The sequence below is a fragment of the Dama dama genome, chromosome X (genome assembly GCF_033118175.1).
Source record: "Dama dama isolate Ldn47 chromosome X, ASM3311817v1, whole genome shotgun sequence".
NCBI classification, from domain to species: Eukaryota; Metazoa; Chordata; class Mammalia; order Artiodactyla; family Cervidae; genus Dama; species Dama dama.
The window spans coordinates 52,501,465-52,521,335 of record NC_083714.1 but is presented as its reverse complement, the minus strand read 5'-3'; the positions used below and the strand labels follow the sequence as shown (position 1 = coordinate 52,521,335).

At 40.0% G+C, this 19,871-nt stretch overlaps 1 pseudogene; it reads left to right on the top strand.

Annotated features, from left to right (window-relative positions):
• Positions 1–19,871, top strand: part of LOC133052393 (interleukin-31 receptor subunit alpha-like) — a 49,296-nt pseudogene that overhangs the window by 12,416 nt on the left and 17,009 nt on the right.

Genomic DNA, 19,871 nt, shown 5'->3' with positions numbered 1-19,871 from the left:
TGGGCCTTAGGAAGCATCACTATGAGCAAAGCTAGTGGAGGTGATGGAATTCCAATAGAGCTGTTTCAAATCCTGGAAGATGATGCTGTGAAAGTGCTGCACACAACATGCCAGTAAATTTGGAAAACTCAGCAGTGGCCACAGGACTGGAAAAGGTCAGTTTTCATTCCAATCCCAAAGAAAGGCAATCCCGAAGAATGTTCAAACTACCGCACAATTGCCCTCATCTCACACGCTAGTAAAGTAATGCTCAAAATTTCTCCAAGCCAGGCTTCAGCAATACGTGAACCATGAACTTCCATATGTTCAAGCTGGTTTTAGAAAAGGCAGAGGAAGCAGAGATCAAATTGCCAACATCTGCTGGACCATCAAAAAAACAAGAGAGTTCCAGAAAAACATCTATTTCTGCTTTATTGACTACGCCAAAGCCTTTGACTGTGTGGCTCACAATAAACTGAGGAAAATGCTGAAAGAGATGGGAATACCAGACCACCTGACCTGCCTCTTGAGAAACCTGTATGCAGGTCAGGAAGCAACAGTCAGAACTGGACATGGAACAACAGACTGGTTCCAAATAGGAAAATGAGTATGTCAAGGCTGTATATTGTTACGCTGCTTATTTAACTTATATGCAGAGTACATCATGAGAAACGCTGGGCTGGAAGAAGCACAAGCTGGAATCAAGATTGCCAGGAGAAATATCAATAACCTCAGATATGCAGATGACACCACCCTTATGGCAGAAAGTGAAGAAGAACTAAAGAGCCTCTTGATGAAAGCGAAAGAGCAGAGTGAAAAAGTTGGCTTAAAGCTCAACATCCAGAAAACTAAGATCATGGCATCTGGTCCCATCACTTCATGGCAAATAGATGGGCAAACAGTGGAAACAGTGGCTGACTTTATTTTGGGGCTCCAAAATCACTGCAGATGGTGATTGCAGTCATGAAATCAAAAGACACTTGCTCCTTGGGAGGAAAGTTATGACCAGCCTAGACAGCATATTAAAAAGCAGAGCCATTACCTTGCCAACAAAGATCCATCTAGTCAAGGCTGTGGTTTTTCCAGTAGTCATGTATGGATGTGAGAGTTGGACTATAAAGAAAGCTGAGTGCAGAAGAACTGATGCTTTTAAACTGTCGTGTTGGAGAAGACTCTTGAGAGTCTCTTGGGCTGCAAGGAGATCCAACCAGTCCATCCTAAAGGAGATCAATGCTGGGTGTTCATTGGAAGGACTGATGTTGAAGCTGAAACTCCAATACTTTGGCCACCTGATGAGAAGAACTGATTCATTTGAAGACCCTGATGCTGGGAAAGATTGAGGGCAGGAGGAGAAGGGGACGACAGAGGCTAAGATGGCTGGATGGCATCACCGACTCAGTGGCCATCAGTTTGGGCAAACTCCGGGAGTTGGTGATGGGCAGGGACGCCTGGCGTGCCGCGGTTCATGGGATCGCAAAGAGTCGGGCACTACTGAGTGACTGATCTGAACTGAACTGAAAGATCAGTGGTAATTCGTCTTTAAACCTCTGGTACATCTCAGCAGTTTAGGTATCTGGGCCTCAGATTTTCTTTTTGTGAAATGTTTTGACTTGGGTTTCTTTTAAAAACATTTTTAGGAACTCCCTTTGGAAGGCTTACATCACACTGCTAACATTGGCTCTACCTCTTGATGATGGGCCTGAAAGGGGCAAGGCTTTTCACTTCTTAAACACAAACTTCTATTTTATTATTATCTTTACTTTCTTAAAATTAACATATATTACTTTAGCAATAATGTAAATTAATGGAAAACAGTATGAAAGTTAAAAAAAAATTAAAAATACCACTACCATGTTAAAAATATAACTACCAAATTAAAAACTACAACTCCCAAATTAAAAATACAACTACTAGCAATTCCAATTCTGGTATTATCTACATAGGATCTTATTAGGATCTTAAAGAAATACTTGCATTTCCATGTTCATTGCAATATTATTCATAATAGCCAAGATATAGAAACAGCCTAAATGCCCAACAGAATCATGAATAAAGAAATTGTGCTATATATATATACACTGCAGCTATTACTGTAGCTATTTTGGAAAGCAAAATGACATTTTGTGGGAAGTAGCCCTAAAAATGTTTATGCTGTTGTTTTTTGTTGTTTAGTCACTAAGTCATGTCCAACTCTTTTGCAACCCCATGGACTCTAACCCTCCAGGCTTCTCTGTCCGTGGGATCCTCCAGGCAAGAATACTGGAGTGGGTTGCCCTTTCCTTCTGCAAGGGATCTCCCAACCCAAGGATCAAACCCACATCTCCTGCACTGGCAGGTGGGTTCTTTACCACTGAACCACCTGGGAAGACCCAAAATGTTTATACCTTTTAATTTAATCCTTCTGTCCTAGGGGATCTAAGGAAGCCATGAGAGATGCAGACAAAGATACAACTGTCATCCACTTACTTGTTCACTTAACAAATGCTAAGTGCCAAGTGTTAATCCAAGGCCTTGTGATGGAGACTCAGCTTCTGTTCTCAGGGGAGCTTTAAAACAAGAAATTGGAAACACTATGTACACTAATAGAGAAAGTGTCAAATTCTGTTCCTCTATAAGAGAATATTATGAAGCTTTGAAATCATGTTTTGAAAAATTTTAATGCAAAGGGATGTTTGCTGGTTTCATAATGTTTTTCAAAAAGACAAAAGATTTATTTAGCATAACATCATTTTCAAAAAAAAAATACAAATTCTTGTATAGGAAAAAGCCTGGAAATACACCAAAATGCTAATAAGGATGTTCTCTGGTTGATGGCAAGAAGGACATGGCAACCCACTGCAGTAATCTTGCCTGGGGAATCCCAAGGACAGAGGAGCCTGGCGGGCTAGAGTCCATGGGATCACAGAGAATCCGACATGACTGAAGGGACTTAGCATGCATGCCGGTTGATAGAATTATGGTTGACTACATTTTTCTTTGTAGATTTTCTATATTTAAAAAATTTGGGGAGGACTTCCCTGATGGTCCAGTGGTCAAGACTCCGCCTTCCAATGCAGGGAGCGTGGGTTCGATCCCTGGACAGGGAACTAGATCCTACAAGCTACAACTATGAGTTCTCAAGCTGCAACTCTGCAACTTAGACCTGGCACAACCAAATAAATGGATTCAAATAAATAATTTTTGAAATGAGCCTATGTTACTTTTATAACCCCCCCACACTTTTTCAAGGAGAGATTTAGGGTGAGAATGTTTGTAGTGTTCAGGGGAGATGAGAGGTGCTTTCTACTGGACACTTCTTCATCCTGAAGGTCAAAGAAAGAGAGATGGGGAGAATAGACAAGAGGAGCAACCCATTCTCTGGTCATGGAGTTTCCTTTTACCTCCCTTCTGTTTGACAAAAGATCTCAACCAGTCAGTAAAAGGCTGATTTGTTAAAAAAAAAAAAAATCTCAGAAATATAGCCTTTCTTCACTGGACATTCTCTTTTGAAGGAGTGGGAGGTGGCAACATTCTTTTTGTCCTGCTTTCCTAAAGCCTTGTGCATACACTAAATCACGAAATATGCACTATCATTTCCTTTTCAATTCTGGGTGGATGTTATTAGCACTTTCTGGTCTTTGTGCAAATACAAGAACTGTATGATTTTTATTTTCAGCTAAAATCGAGCCTCCTAAGATTTCCAGTGTGAAACCAGTTTTGGGCCTCAAAAAAATGGTTCAAATAAAATGGACACAGCCTGTGTTGGCACCTAAGTCATCTACTTTAAATTATACACTTCGATTCAGAGCAGTACATAGTACCCACTGGGTAAGTTATGCCATTATAATGTTTCTCAGAGAATTATTGATGTTTGTTGATCTGGAATCAATTTTTTTACTATTTTCTACATTTAAAATAAAAGATAGACAATAGTGAATACTTTTCTCCCCAGTTTCCCATTTGGGCCTTTTAGATTGGAAAAGTGTTTTACTATATGCATCTTGCATTCTGAACATAGGGGCATACAAAAAAGTGATAAATTTATTTTTGCATTTCATTCTGTTTTGTGTCTAGCTACACTGGTTCTTGAGAGTCTATAGCTTGGGAATTTCCTTTTAAATTGTTCTAAACTTTGTGATCTATAACACATATTTAGAAAAGTGAACAAAATATAAATATTGCATTTAACAAATTATTATTAAGTCAGTGTGCATGTAAAAACCACTGATATAAAAAATAGCATGAGATAGCCCCCTGCCTACCTTTTTCTGATAATACTCTCCTCCTGCCTTTAGAACTAATGATTATCCTAATTTTCTTGGTAATTGCTTCTTTGCTTTTCATTATGGTATTACCATGTAGGCCTGCATCCCTAAACAATGTCGTTTGAGATGGTATATAAATGGAATCCATATGCTTTGTATTTTCTTTATGTTTGACTCCTCTCTCTCAATATTGTGTTTTTAAGATCCATTCATGTTTTACAGTGCTGGTGTTTATACATTTTTATTCCAATGTAGTCTTCTGTTGCATGTACACAATGGAATCATGGCTTTAATTTGCATTTACCTGACTTTTAATGAGATTGTATGTCTTTTCATGTATTTATTGGCCACGTGGAATCCTTCTTTTTGAAGTATTGATTTAAGCCTTTTGCACACTTTTTTTCTTTTGGAAGATCTGATTTTTTAATTGACTCATAGGAGTTACTTACATATTCTGTTTATGAGTCTTTATTTTTTATGTGTCTTGTAAACATCTCTCACTAAGCAGCTTGCCTTTTCACTTTCTTAATGGTAACTTTAGAGGAACAGAACTTCTTAACATGAATACTGTCAAATTTTATCAAGGTTTCCCTTTATATTTATTGTCTCTTGCATCTTGAGAAATATTTTCTTACCTCAAAATTCCGAAATAATTATCCTATTTCCATAATGCAGTCTGATATTATATCAACTTTCTATTTCTAACCAACTTACATTATTGACTCTTAGCTTCCAGCCAATTAAATCATTTAAATCTTTAAGATTTCCCCCCCAACACACAAAAGATTTTCTAGTAAGAATATTCCCACTGTCTTATAACTTATCCCTTTTTAACCTAAAATGCTGATGTTTCATTTATTCCTATTGAATTTCTTCAGGTTGGTCTTATCCATCATTTTGGCCTATTGAGAATCTTTACTCTATTACCCAAAGCTTGTAGTTAATTTTCTACTTTCTAACTTTTCTATAAACCTTCTAGTTAATTTTTACTTTCTAATTTTTTAATATCTTCAGATTTGATAACATTTTTATACCTTCATCTAATCATTGATCAAAGAATGACTACACTGGAGCCCACCCAAAGACATCAGCCTCTCCTTTGTGCTAAAAGAAGCTCATTTACTCAAGCTTCTTTGAATACAGAAGACCACCACAATCATTAGCCTACTTTTTTCATCTTGGCCATGAGGCCATCACTAGACTTTTTCCTTTATTGAAGCCATGGTACTATATCTAGTGCATCCTCCACTAGACTAGAACTCTTGCAGAAAAGAAAACTGGTTAAGTTTCACTTGTCTTATATTCAAGTCAAGAGAAATAATGAGTTCACTCTTCCTCTCAGCTTCTTTTCTGTACCAACTCTGGATCCATTCTCCTAGAACTGACTATATGAACATAAGACTCACTGATGGGTAGTTTCTGGAATCCAGAAAGGAACCCCTAAGTAGGGGACTCCCCAGCACAACGTAAGCTCATCTTCATACCACATAACATGGGCTCAGTGAATCTGAGGAACTTCTGTGTGATCTACTGTCTAGCAACCCTTGGTTTCTTTTGTCTGATCCCAGAGTCCTGTGACTACTTTACAAAATCCAACAAGAAAAAGAAGCCAGGAGCTATATTCCTCTGGAAAATTACTAAACCACTTACAATACTAAGTGAGGGCAGCACATGCAAACTACTTCAATCCCTAGCATCCTGTACCCCACCTCTTTGAAAAACTTACCTGCATCTGTACTCACTTTGCCTCCTTCCTTCCGAGGTCCTTCCTCCTGCTAACCTGGAGAACGTGGGAAGGAGAGTGGAATGTACAACCAGAATCTCTCTCCTTTCAGTTCTCAAACACAACCAAGTCTAATCAGTTCTAAATCCAACTAAACCAATCCAGTCTTCTCTGGATGGTTCTCATCCCATTGTCAATGGAAAAAGATCTAAATTCTTAACCCTCCAAGGCCTGGCCCCTATCAAGCCCTCCAAACTCATCTTCCATCTTGCTCTTGCTTCTCTAGTAGTTCTGAATTGCTAGTTTCCCTTGTGTCACGTCATTTCATTACTCTCTGCTTCTGCCTAGAACAGCTCTCTGCTTTGTACCTCTCCTCTTGGCCTAAACCTTGCTAGAGCCACTCATCTCTCAGAACTCTGATCTGACATATTTTCTTCTGGGAGTCTGAGATAGGTACTCTTCCTCTGTCATTGCACTTAACATAGTCACTTAAACTCATCTCTCCCCATATTTGATGATAAGTTCCTCAAACACAGAGACCTTGATTTTCATCTTAGTATTCTCATTGCCTGCCACATGTGCTCAATAAATGTTTAATTAAACTACACCACATAAAAAGCAATTCCAAAATCCCAATATGTTCATATAACAAGACTCATATTTGTGAGATGCTAATATATGGGTTTGCTTCCCAGGTGGCTCAGTGGTAAAGAATCCTGCTTGCCAGTGCAGGAACTGCAGGAGACTTGTTTTCAATTCCTGGGTTGGAAAGATCCCCTGGAGGAGGTAATGGCAACCCACTCCAATATTCTTGCTGTGATAATCCCATGGACAGAGGAGTTTGATGGGCTACAGTCCATGGGATTGCAAAGAGTCAAATATGACTGAGTGACTGAGCACCCATGCACACAATATATGGGTTGCAGAGTGCTTTTTTATACTGCAAGCTACTTAATCCTTGCAAATATCATATAAATTGTTGTTTTTTAGTTAATAAGTTGTGTCTGACTCTTTGCAAGACCATGGACCATAGTCTGCTTGGCTTCTCTTTCCATGGGATTTCCCAGGCAAGAATGTTGTTGTTCATTCGCTCAGTCATGTCCGACTCTCTCCAACCCCACGGGACTGCAGCACGCCAGGGTTCCTGGTTCTTCACTATCTCCCAGAGTTTGCTCAAACACATGTCCATTGAGTTGATGATGCCATCCAACCATCTCATCCTCTGTCACCCCTTCTCTTCCTGTCCTCAGTCTTTCCCAGCATCAGGGTTTTTTCCAATGAGTAGGCTTTTCACATCAGGTGGCCAAAGTACTGGAGCTTCAGCTTCAGTGTCAGTCCTTCCAATGAATGTTCAGGGTTGATTTTCTTTCAGATTGACTGGTTTGATCTCCTTGCTATCCAAGGAACTCTCAAGAGTCTTCTTCAGCACCACAGTTTGAAAGCATCAACTCTTCGGTGCTCAGCCTTCTTTATGGTCCAGCTCTCACATCCATATGTGACTACTGGGAAAACATAAGCAAGAATACTAGCATGGTTTACCAATTCCATCTCCAGGAGATCTTCCCAACCCAGGGATTGAAACTGTGTCTCCTCCATTGGAAGGTTGATTCTTTACCACTGAGCCACCTGGGAAACCCCTCCTATAAATAAGATATCACTATTCTTCTTGTTGTTGTTGTTTAGTCAGTAAGTTGTGTCCGACTCTTTGTGACCCCACGGACTGTAGACCACCAGGCTCCTCCTCCTTGGGATTTCCCAGGCAAGAATACTGGAATGAGTTGCTATTTCCTTCTTCTGGGGATCTTCCTGACACAGGAATCAAACCCACATCTCCTGCATTTGCAGGTGAATTCTTTACCACTGAACCACCAGGGAAGCCCCATTGTTATTACAGATTAGTAAATGGCAATGCATTGGAGAAGGAGATGGCAACCCACTCCAGTATTCTTGCCTGGAAAATCCCAGGGATGGGGGAGCCTGGTGGGCTGCTATCTATGGGGTCGCACAGAGTCGGACATGACTGAAGTGACTTAGCAGTAGCAGTAGCAAATTGCAATGTAGAGCACTTTGGTCATCTGTCCAAGATTTGTAAGTTACAGAGTTGAGCTCAGGTTTTGTGACGCCAAGTTCAGTCATTCATTTGACCATACTTTAGCCTCCAAACCACCTTCCCATGGCCGTAGTGGAAAGGGTTTCTACTTTTATAAAAGGGAACCATGTGAACACTCTACCAAAGGATTTCAAGACTGTTTTAAGAACTTGATTTAGGCTTTGTTCCAAAACTTCTGACTCATCTCTTAAGATATAAACACTTGGGATAAGCTAGGACGTGACACAAAATATAGGTTGCTAGAAACAAAACTGGTGGTTAATTAGTGTTTCGGTAGGAGTCCATTGCTTGTTCTGAGTTCGGGGATTTTTAGATTTAAGCCTGTATATGGAGGATCAATTGGTCTTGGATCCAGTGAGGACCAAAGCCATATAGTCTGGAAAAAAGCCACAGTAAAGAAGCCTTAGAGGAGCACTCTTTGGAACTTTAACTGCATTTTTTTACTGCCCTGAGGCTGGGTCTGGGAAGAACAGGTTTGCACAGGTACAGTAAAGAGAGCTTTCTGATTGTGAGGAGACCCAGCAAGAGACCAAGCATATGCTGAGGGTACTAGCAAAACAGGAGGAAAATTTTGAGAAATTAAAAATAGAAGAAGAATATTATATATTTTAAAAAGCATGGAAAGTAAAATAGAATGTCATTAGATTTCCTTACAAGTGTTTTATGGATTAATACTGTTTTTATTTTGATTTATGCATGGAGAGTACCATGTGGTTGACCTTCTCTCAAAGGTCTTAATCTGGTTTTAACTGAGCCCCATAACTGAGGTCGGTTGGGAAGGCTACTTCCCCAGAGATGATGAATTGTCCCAAGATATGTTCCCAACAGCCCTGTTCTACCACTGCAATGTCTCCAGGGGCTTTTGCAGGAAGGTGCTCAGGGAACCTGGGGTTCAGCAGCAAAATTGCCCTCAGGCCTGGATGCTGCTTCCTTGCTCTGATGCCATCTCACTAGACTGGGAGTTCAGAACCGTCCATCTGCAGCTGGGATGCTCAGCTGTTGGCCATATAGACGCATCCTGATTTTGCCCCAATTTCCTTTAGGCCCAACACCTATAATTGTGTACCGATTTTCACAGTTGTTGTTGTACACATAAGTGATATCAGGACTTCCTATTCTTGCCAGATTCTATGGGCTAGTGTGCATCCTCACAAAGTAGTCATGTCTGTAAATAGAGTTTATTTTCATTAATAAGCTCAATATAAATTTATATAAACCTACAGCTAAAAGTTCATGTTGCAGCAACAATGATCCTGCTCAGTAAGACATAGCTGAATTTCTACTTTCTTGTGGAGAGTTAAGTCCAGAGGGACTTTATAGAAAGCAACACGCTCATTTACTAACAAGGAAACCGAGGTCTAGAAAGGGGAGGTGGTATATTTGCCTCTCCCTGTTCTGCACACTGAGAGAGTGTCAAAATGAATTTATGTATCTAGGATACTGAGATCTTTAGCAACTTGACTGATCACCCAAAGACCAATCATTTGAACTGGGAAGTTTGAATAAAAGGAAAGAGTCTGGGCGTGAGGGGATCTGTGCTCTGATCCTAGTTCTGCTGATTATAACTGCTGAGGTAGTCCATAATCACTTAACTTGTCTGGGTTTTGCTCATGACATGAGTTTGAACTTAATGTTGTCAAGGTGTCTTTTACATACTGTTCCTTGAGATCTTATCTCTAGGTATTGTTGTCATCTCCAGAAATTAAACTGAGGCCTGTATTGGGTGCCAGGACTCCATCCGCCCTGCATCTTCCAGGACAGAAGGATTCACTCACATCCAGCCCAGAGGCAGGAATATCTACCTCACAAGCTTAGAAAGAAGAAAGGGGATGGGTGGTGGTTCTTGGGGTAACCCCTCTATTTGATGCTAACAGTCTCCAAGCATGTGTAGAAGTTTATTTGTGAAAATTAAAAAATTTGAAATATAATGCTACTGGTTCAGAAAGGTAAGAGAGCGTTGGGAATTAAAGAAGAAACATGGAAAGATAACATGTGGTCTCCCATCCAGCTTAAGGCTGTCTTTGTCTTTTAGATGGAAGTCAACTTCACCAAAAGCTGTGTGAATGAAGAAGAAGCATATAACCTCACAGGGCTGCAGGCTTTTACAGAGTACGTTGTGGCTCTGCAATGTGTGGCTCACAAGTCAAGGTTCTGGAGTGGCTGGAGTCACGAAAAAATGGGAATAACTATGGAAGAAGGCAAGTTGGTCCATTGTGGTTTCTTTTTTGTCTGCTCTGGTTTAGGGCAAACTGAACTGAGCCCTTGTGGATTTTGTCAAGTACTTTGCCATACTTGGGAATGATGGAATCCCACAATCCCAGAGCCAGAGAGTCTGTACAGTGCACCTCCACAGGGCATGCATGGCACATGCCTGAGCCTACAGGATAAGCTGGCCTTCCCCTGATGATGTTAGTGACATTAGCAGCTTTCTGCCTTGAAGGCAAAGGACCATATCTTGAATACTTGTATAAAGTTCTTATACTGTGCTTGAAGTAGTGTAAGATTATTTAAAGATGTCCTATGATAAATTAAAGATTGATGTTGCAAACCCTGAGCTACTGCTAAAAAATAAAGGTGTAACTAATGAGAAAAAAGGTCACATCTTTAATTATAGTGAAGGAAGGAAGGAGAAGAGGATTGCACCTTGATTGAATGGTTACCATGAGTCAGGAATGGTAATTAAGAACACTATTGGGTTCGCCAAAATGTTCCTTTGAGTTTTTCTATAACATCTTACAGAAAAACTGGAATGAACTTTTTGGCCAACCTAATCTGTGGGCTTGATATAAAATCCAGCCTGGCTGTGGAGTAACTTTGGGCAAGATACCCACCCTCTAAGAGTCAGTCTCCTTACTAATGTTTCCCCTTTTCCATAATGGACTATAATTTATAAAATTGAGTTAATAGTAGTACCTACTTTTTAGTATTATTTTAAAGATTAAAAGAAATAATTGTGTTTAGCCCATAATCAATATTTGGTAGTTGACAGATTTCCTATCAGTGTTATTAATTCTCCTAAGAGCCCTATAAAATATGTAGAATCACCTCCGTTTGCAAGTGAGATAGCTGAGATGTTAATTTGTTCATTGTCACTCAGCATGTTACCATGCTCTATAAATCAAGCGCCTTGCCCAGAGCCTGACCCCAGTAGACGTTCAGTAAGTGTTTGATGAATGTGTTCGTTTCCTGTGGCCACTGTAACAAATTGTGGGGGTGTGTGTGTGCTCAGTTGCTCAGTCATATCTGACTCTTTGTGACCCCATGGACTATAGCGCGACAGACTCCTCTGTCCATGTAATTTTCCAGGTGAGAATACTGGAGCAGGTTACCATTTCCTACTCCAGAGGATCTTCCTAACCCAGAGACCGAACTCCCCTCTCTTGTGTCTCCTGCATTGGCAGGTGGCTTCTTTGCCACTGTGCCACCTGGGAAGCCCACAATTTTTTTTTCTTTTCTAGTTCTAGAATTCAAATGTCCAAAATCAGTTTCATTGGACTAAAGTCAAAGTGCTGGCACAGTTGGAGATTTTGAAGGGAGAACATATTTTCTTGTCTTTTCTATCTTCTAGTAGCTGTCTGTATTCTTTGGTTTGTGGCCCCTTCCTATAAACAAAGCATATTACTCCAGTCTCTGCTTCTGTCATCACATTACCTTTTTCTCCTCTTCCATGTCAAATCTGTCTGCTTCCTTCTGGTAATGACCATTGTGATAACATTTAGGGCCCACTGGGATAATCCAAGATAATCTCCCCATCTCAAGATCCTAACCCAATCACATGTACAAAGTCCCTTTGGCCATAAAAGGTAACGTTTATAGGTGATAAGAGATTTGTACTTAGATTTTGGGGGTTCATTTTTCAACCTAATACAATGAATGAATGACTAATTAAATGAATACTTATCAAAGGCCACACATCTTCTGAAATATGTAAGAGAAATAGAAAAATGCTGATCATTTTAACCTTCTGAGGCTTTAACTTTGTTTATGAGACATGTAAGTTCTAGACCATGAATTTCCCCTCACCCCACCGTGGGCATGATTTCAGGCCCTTTTTAATCAGTCTTACAACAAGTCCCTCACTGATCTTATGCAACATGTGGGGTCAGCTCCTGTGCTCCCTGGTCTATATGGCAAAAGTGTATTCCCCTGGATCCTGGTTGAGTTTCCCGTGAGACCCAAGTTAGTGTTAACAGATATTTGGCATGTTTGCCCATATGATCATATGTCTGGGAATAATCAGGTGCCTTCTGAATTTTGTATCTCCCACTGGAGATGTTCATGCTTAGTCTGGACTACTCATTGGTGGATGTAGTTACAACAAAGATTCATGTGACACACATAGAGGATTGGGCTGGATGGCCTCTGAAGTCCCTTCTTACTCTAAGATTCTGTTCATCTATGGCATTCAGGCATCCAGGCTTCCATGCTCAACTGTAAGAATACAGGAAAAAGTAATACAAAATTTCTAATCCCTATGTGTTTATATGCTTAGAACAGTGCCTTACAAATGGTAAGTGCTATATAAATTTTAAATAAATAAAAATACATGCATGATTAAAACAAAACTAGTCAAGTTGTGGACCTAATGTGAATTTTTGATTAAAATTATATGCAGTATTTGGGAACACTCTATAGACATCATCTTAAATAATCCTCAGACGGTAAAGCGTCTGCCTACAACGCGGGAGACCTAGGTTCAATCCCTGGGTCGGGAAGATCCCCTGGAGAAGGAAATGGCAACCCACTCTAGTACTCTTGCCTGGAAAATCCCATGGACAGAGGAGCCTGGTAGGCTACAGTTCATGGGGTTGCAAAGATTCGGACATAACTGAGTAACTTCACTTTCACTTTCAAAACAAATATACTAGTTTACAAATACCAAATAGCACTTAAATTGTACAATATAAAATGACCCAATGGTTATAATCTGTTGGAGTGCTCAGTTATTGCTGTCTGTGGCTTGACTGACCCCTATCTTTTAAAATATTAGAACGAAATGCAAGCAATATCCTTGTGTAAGTTGTCCTCTCCCTCTGCTATACCTTTCAGCAGGCAATCTGGGAGAGTGAGTTCTACCCTGGGTTTGATCTTGTTTTGTACAGTTCTCCTCCCTGTAGCTGTCATTCTTTTTAGAGACCTAACATCATTATGGTTCACTGTCTTAAGTTCATCACAGTCCAACCACTTGCTAATGTCAATTTCATACACTTGTTTCACCACTAGAAATGAGATTTACCATTTCAACTGATTTGTTACTTCAGCTTGCTTGGCTAAGATTGACTACCAAAACATTAGATGCTAGTGTCCTCTGTGCCCTGTGCTAGTTAAATAAAATGAACATCTGTCAACATTACCACTGGACAATTTTTGCCTTTCTTAATTTTTTCAGAATCCCAGAAGAAACTAATGAAAATGTACCTACCCCTGGCAAATCCTAATTTATCCTCTTCTAATTCATAAAGTATTTCCCTGTTTCACAAAGAAATGCCAGCTGTTTTATACACACTACCTCAAACCTTTTCTAATTTGAAAATTTCTGTTTTAAGTTGAATATGAAGTACTCTTCCCTTTTGCATTTCAATATATTGATTATCAGGATTATTTACTCACATTTAAGCATATAAATATATACTACATGAAACACGCATACTACGTGAAACAGCCGATTCATGAGAAAAGACCCTGATACTGGGGAAGATTTAAGGCAAAAGAAGAAGAGGGCAGCAGGGGATGAGATGGCTGGATCACATCACCAACTCGATGGGCATGAACTTGGGCACACCTCGGGAGACAGTGAGGGACAAGGAGGCCTGGAGTGATGCAACCCTTTGGATTGCAAAGAGTCGGGCATGACTTAGTGATTGAACAGCCACAGGAAACATATAATAATGTTCAAGTCCTGGCGCCATTACTTAAAAGTTATATTGGGCAATTTTCTCACTTCTTAGCACCTCAGAAGAGGAAATAGTAATATTGATGTACCTAATTATAGGCTGTGGAGGTTAGATGAGATGATTCAGGTAAAATGCTTAGTATGTGACACTTGCTAAAAGTGAGTGATTCTTAGTGTTAGTCTTCAGCAAAGGCAGCAGAATGTGTCTAAAGTGCTGATTGGTGGTGACTGTGGGTATTTCCAGATTGTACCTGGAGCAACAGAGCAGCAAATTCTTACTACGTCTGTCCAAACAGTTGATGCCTTGGAATATGTAAACTCCAATATGTAATTGGAGAAGGAAATGGCAACCCACTGCAATATTCCTTGCCTGGAGAATCCCATGGACAAAGGAACCTAGAGGGCTACAGTCCACAGGGTCGCAAGAGTTGGATATGACTTAGCGGCTAAACCACCACCACCAATATGTAAATATTTTGGCAAATTTGTAAAAGCTTAGTATTATTCTTTCACAAATACAGAATTGTCGCTTTTCCCCATTTGGTTAAGCTGGATTATTAATTTATTCATGATCAATTTATGATCTTGGAAAATTGACTGTAATAATTGTAGATGAGGGTTTTTCAGATGGCTCAAGTGGTAAAGAATCCACCTATGAATGCAGGAGATGCAGTTTCAATCCCTAGGTTGGGAAGATCTCCTGCAGGAGGAAATGGAAACCCACTCCAGTATTCTCGCATGAAAAATTCCATAGACAGAAGAGCCTGATGGGCTACAGTCCATGGGGTTGCAAAGAGTTGGACACAATTGAGCATGCACATGTAATTGTAGAAGATTTAAATGCTAGCCATTTGTTTTACTAAAAGTCGCGTCTGTAGGAAGTCTACATCAGAAAGACTGTTTCTCTTTGGAACACATCTGCAGGAAATAGTGACCACAGTGAAAGAAGAAAATACCTGATTAAATTCATTCGTCAGCACTGTTTACCATCTACTAGAACCAAGTGGCTGCCTATGGGGTAAATCTAAGTAGAATTTTACTCTTTCTAATCAGTGACTGGAATGATTGATTATTTAATGATCAGTTTATTTGTTTATTTTTTCACAACACAATACCTTTATTAGCCTTAATATTTTTTTACTGTTATTAAATATTATGTTTCCTAACCTTGGAATTAAAATCAATAATCATTTGAGAACAGTCATATAATACAAATCTACTTTTTTTTGACATAGGAATAATTTAGGTGATATAGTATTTGCAATATATTTTTGGGTGGGACTGTCCCCTCCACTCAGGATTTATGAATTTTTGAACACAGAGAAAACACACATAACCATTGTATTGATTATACTAAGGATATTGGTTCTTTTTTTTTGTTTCTCTCTATGCTTCACATGAGTATTTGGAACTGGTTTGTAATGAAAACTTTGCCTTTAGGTTTTTTCTTTCTTATTCTCCATATTATTATCCCAGAGTCTGACTTCCATGTAACTGGAACAGAGAGACTCTGCAAGTAAGAGATGGATTGAGAGTCTTTCCAGTTCTGTGGGTCACCTATGAAGGTCTCATGACTTTGTAGCTTTGTGCTGAGAAGACTGTCTTCTGGGAGGAACACTGTCTTTGCTGACATCTCAGGCTGTAACCTGTTGACAGGCTGAAACTTGTTCTCTGTCTGAGAAAGTTGAGTCCTGACTGTCCAGTCTCTTGATTTGGTAAAGACCTTTGGGAAAACTCCTGGCAGAGCTTGTAAGACAACATTTCAATGGAATGAAGATTGAGTCATATATAAAGTTTAAATGTTCCAATTTCCTTATATGGCACTTACATGGAATTACAATAGGTCTCATCGGGACACTTGGAACCTAGCAATTAGACTGTGTTAACCACACTTTGACTTCTGCAAGCATAGTTGTAGAAATGTCACCCTTCATTGATGACAAGACAGGTCATTGATTTAATTGCCCTTTTCTACATTATGAAGTTGTCTTTAATTAGGGTTCAGTATGTAATTTCACATTAAACACTCAATTACCTGAATTAAAAACAAACAAATCCCTAAAAATAGTCTCTCAGTACTAAAGTAGTTTAGATCTTGTCCTGAGTAGCAGATCCCATTTTTTGCAGACTGAATTACATTCTTTTCATCCATGTGAATTCCTCAAGAAAAGATTTAGTGTTCATAAACTTCAGCTTCAGTTAGAGACATTTCCTCAATTACAGGCCAATAGCCTCCTGAACAGTTCTTTCGAACCCTGCTTTCCTCTCTTGACTAAAGTGTATGTGTCATTCTTTAATCAGTAGCTCAGCATTTGAAATTTCAGGTGCATGTCAGAAGCTTCAACTATAAATTACCAGTGGCCCACTTTGTGCCAAAACTCCTTGAGACAAGATATTTGGGAGATACAGTCTGGAGGTCAAGTGTAATAGAAATTCCTCTCTCTCCTCTCTTTTTTTTTAAGTTTTATCCCTGAATGGTTAGATCATCAGAAGGTAACACACTTGAACTATGCTGTCTTCAGGTATGTTGTTTTTCACGGGAGAAATGCATGAACCTAGCTTTCACATTATGACCTTGTATTTCATAGAAGACAACCATGAGAAGTGTACACTTGCCATATTTATGTACTTTTGTTCAACTGTGATTGCAGACATCAGCTTTTAGGTTATCTTTTATCTTTTTTGACTGGATCTACAAGGTAATTCCATTTATGAATTTAATGCCCATAGCCTGAAAAAACTTGCCTCTTCACAATGATTTCTATGTGTTCTTTTTATCAGCACATAAGGAATACACAACTAAATTTTATTCTTTTTCACTCTTCCTGCCTGGAAGATCAGCATTAAATTTAGAGCTCAGAGAGGGGCTTAGGAAAGATTATTTCTCTGCTTCTTTCTTCTTTGATTCTTTGTTGTGCTTTATAACATTGTAAGTGTGTGGTTTCTTCTTTTTGGGGAGTAGATATGGCATAGTGAAAGTGAAGTCACTCAGTCGTGTCTGACTTTTTGCGACCCCGAGGACTGTAGCCCACCAGGCTCCTCCGTCCACGGGATTCTCCAGGCAAGAATACTGGAGTGGGTTGCCATTTCCTTCTCCAGGGCATCTTCCCAACCCAGGGATTGAACCTGGGTCTCCCACATTGCAGGCAGACACTTTAACCTCTGAGCCACCAGGGAAGCCCAGATATGGCATGAATTATATATAACCTCTCCTTAGCAGTTATCTATGTTATTCCTAGCTTTCATGTATGTGAATGATGAGGACATGAGATGTCATATTCCAATCCAGATTTGAATAATAAATTATATTACAGTGGGATCTATTGCAGTTTTCTTTTAGCTTACCTTAAGTCATCAGATCCAAGAGCAGTTTTAATTTTTTATTTTCTCTTTATTTTTGCCCTACATGATTGTGGCTTTCATAATCATGATTATTTTTTCCACAAAATACAAAGCTTTTCACCACATTATAGCAGTGTTCTAATACAAGAAAATCCCAACATTTTCATTGCAGGGGGAGAGTGATTTATATATAGGATATTAATTTTATAGATCCCTTGTTATTTTTGACTTTTGGTTGATTCTAGTCCTTCAACCACAGGATGAAGACGTCATTGCAATGAAGTCTTCCACTCTCCACCTTACTCCTGCTGGCCCCCTCTAGCAAATCCTCCCCAACTGCATTTTCTAGACAGACAGCCTCACTAATTTCACCATCTCCTGCTACAACTCCCTTCTGTCTCTGCTGAACACCTCACTCCTATTCTTTACAGCTCCACATGGCCTGAATCTATGGAGAGTCCTGAGATCAGACAAAGTGGATGGAAAAAGGCCGGTGCAGTTGTTGTGGAAGGTGACCTCTCTCTGGGTTATTTATTTACAATTCTGTGTAAAAGCCTTGGTCTCTTATACCTCTAAGAACCGTGATTATGGGCATTTTACCTCCTTAATTTCCTTCCTTTCCTTTGATGCCCCAAATCTCACAATGGTTTCCTACCTCAGAAAAGCCCTGGATGTCATTTTGTAGAAGTCCTGAATGGGCAATGCAGACCCTGAGCCTTCTTCTTTGATCTGAAATGTTAACACTTGGAAATGTTAACACCTGGGACAGGTACAAAGTGTAAGTGCAAGTGGAAGTGCAGGAGGCTCCTTGACCTTCTGGAGAAAACTGTCGCTGGCTGGTCCTCACTCTAAGGCAATGTAAAATTATATAGTCCCCACCCGCACACTGGAGAAGAGCACTGCCTTGGGGGTGAGCTTACCAGTGTGTCCTGAGGTCATTGCACAAGTGCCCCCCAGAGCACTGGGGTAGTGGGGTGCAAGGATAGAACAGGGGCCCAATGGTCCTTTGTAGGATGGAGGCCTCGGAATGAGGAACAAAGGAGGATCCGGGTGGTTAATACAGAGGATACGAGAGAGGGGATGAGAGGTGACTGTAGGAAAAAGGACAGAAAAGGAGGGGAAGAGGGAATCAGTGGGGAAGGAAAGGGCAAACAGAGGGGAAAAACCAGCCAGAAAGTAGGAGAGAGGAGTTGGGGGAAAGAAGAGTGGGAGAAGAGCAGTGAGATGCCCCAATTCTTTGGTGTGTCTCCAAATTCCTCAGGAAATATTCATTGGGTTATCTCATACTATGGAGAAATCACCCTGCTTTTTCCAAATGACATCCCAATTCCAGTTACTTCAGGGTTGGAGCATCCTTCTACCTTTCTCCTCTCCCCACCCCGAGGACAGAAGGACACCCTCAGTGGCAGCATGCAAGGGAGAACACAGCCAGTGGTGTTGGGAAATCTTCAAGAATTGATCCCAGATGTTGTGAGTTCTTTCTCAGTCATCAAGTGTGGAAAGGAATTACTCTGTCAACATATTTCTGAGAAGGAAAATAAACAAGAGCACATCCTGTGTGTGGCCAGACCCAGATAGATCAAGTAGGCCAACCTGTGAAGTAGGTGAGATGGACTTGAATGCCCTTCTTCTTCTCCCCCTCACCTGGGGACTGGTCTTCCTTTTGCTTCAATAGAGTTTTTTAAGAATCAGAGCTGCTTAAAAAAGAATGAACTAAAATCAGATTGTGGTGATGATTGCACAACTCTTGACTATCCTAAAAGCCAGTGAGTTGCACACTCCAAAAAAGTGAATTTTCTGGTATGTGAATTATATCTCAATAAAACTATTATTTTATTATAAAAAGAGAATGAGTTATCATGAAAGATAAATGCCTCCCAGTCATTAGGAAGATTTTTAATGGACTTTTTAATGTCATGGGAGGTTTAAAGGAAATTCTCAAACCAGAAAGGCAGTGGGACAAAGTGACTTCTGAAGTCCTTCTGACCTTATGTTCAGTCATTCTGCTCATCTCTGTGTGTTATCAGTAACAGAAAGAGAAAAACAAGGAAGCCCTCTAATTCCTGAGAAATACTCAGCATGCTGATCTCTAGCAAAGCATATGATTAACAGGCTCAGGTTCAAGGCTGAAAAAAAGAGGTTGGCCTGGAGCCCCTGGGGTCACCTTCATTTCTCACCAAGGATTTGGTCTGATAGGGTAACCTTGAATGTTCTAGTCCTCTTAGCTGGAATGTCTGGTTGGGGAAGCTAGCTCTCTCCTTGGAGAGGGTGGTATGGAGATAAAAGGACAGGGCACTCTCCAACCCCTGAAGGTTTCCATGAAAGAAATCATCCAGGGCCAGAACAGACTTGGGATTGGCTCAGAGGAAATGCCTCAGCTTTTAAGTTTATGCTTCTCTGTCCATTACCAATATCCATTGGATCATAGAAAAAGCAAAAGAATTCCAGAAAAATATCTGTATCTGCTTCATAGACTACACTAAAGCCTTTGACTGTGTGGACAACAACAAACGATGGAAAGTTCTTCACGAGATGGGAATATTAGACCACCTTACCTGCCTCCTGAGAAACCTGTATGAA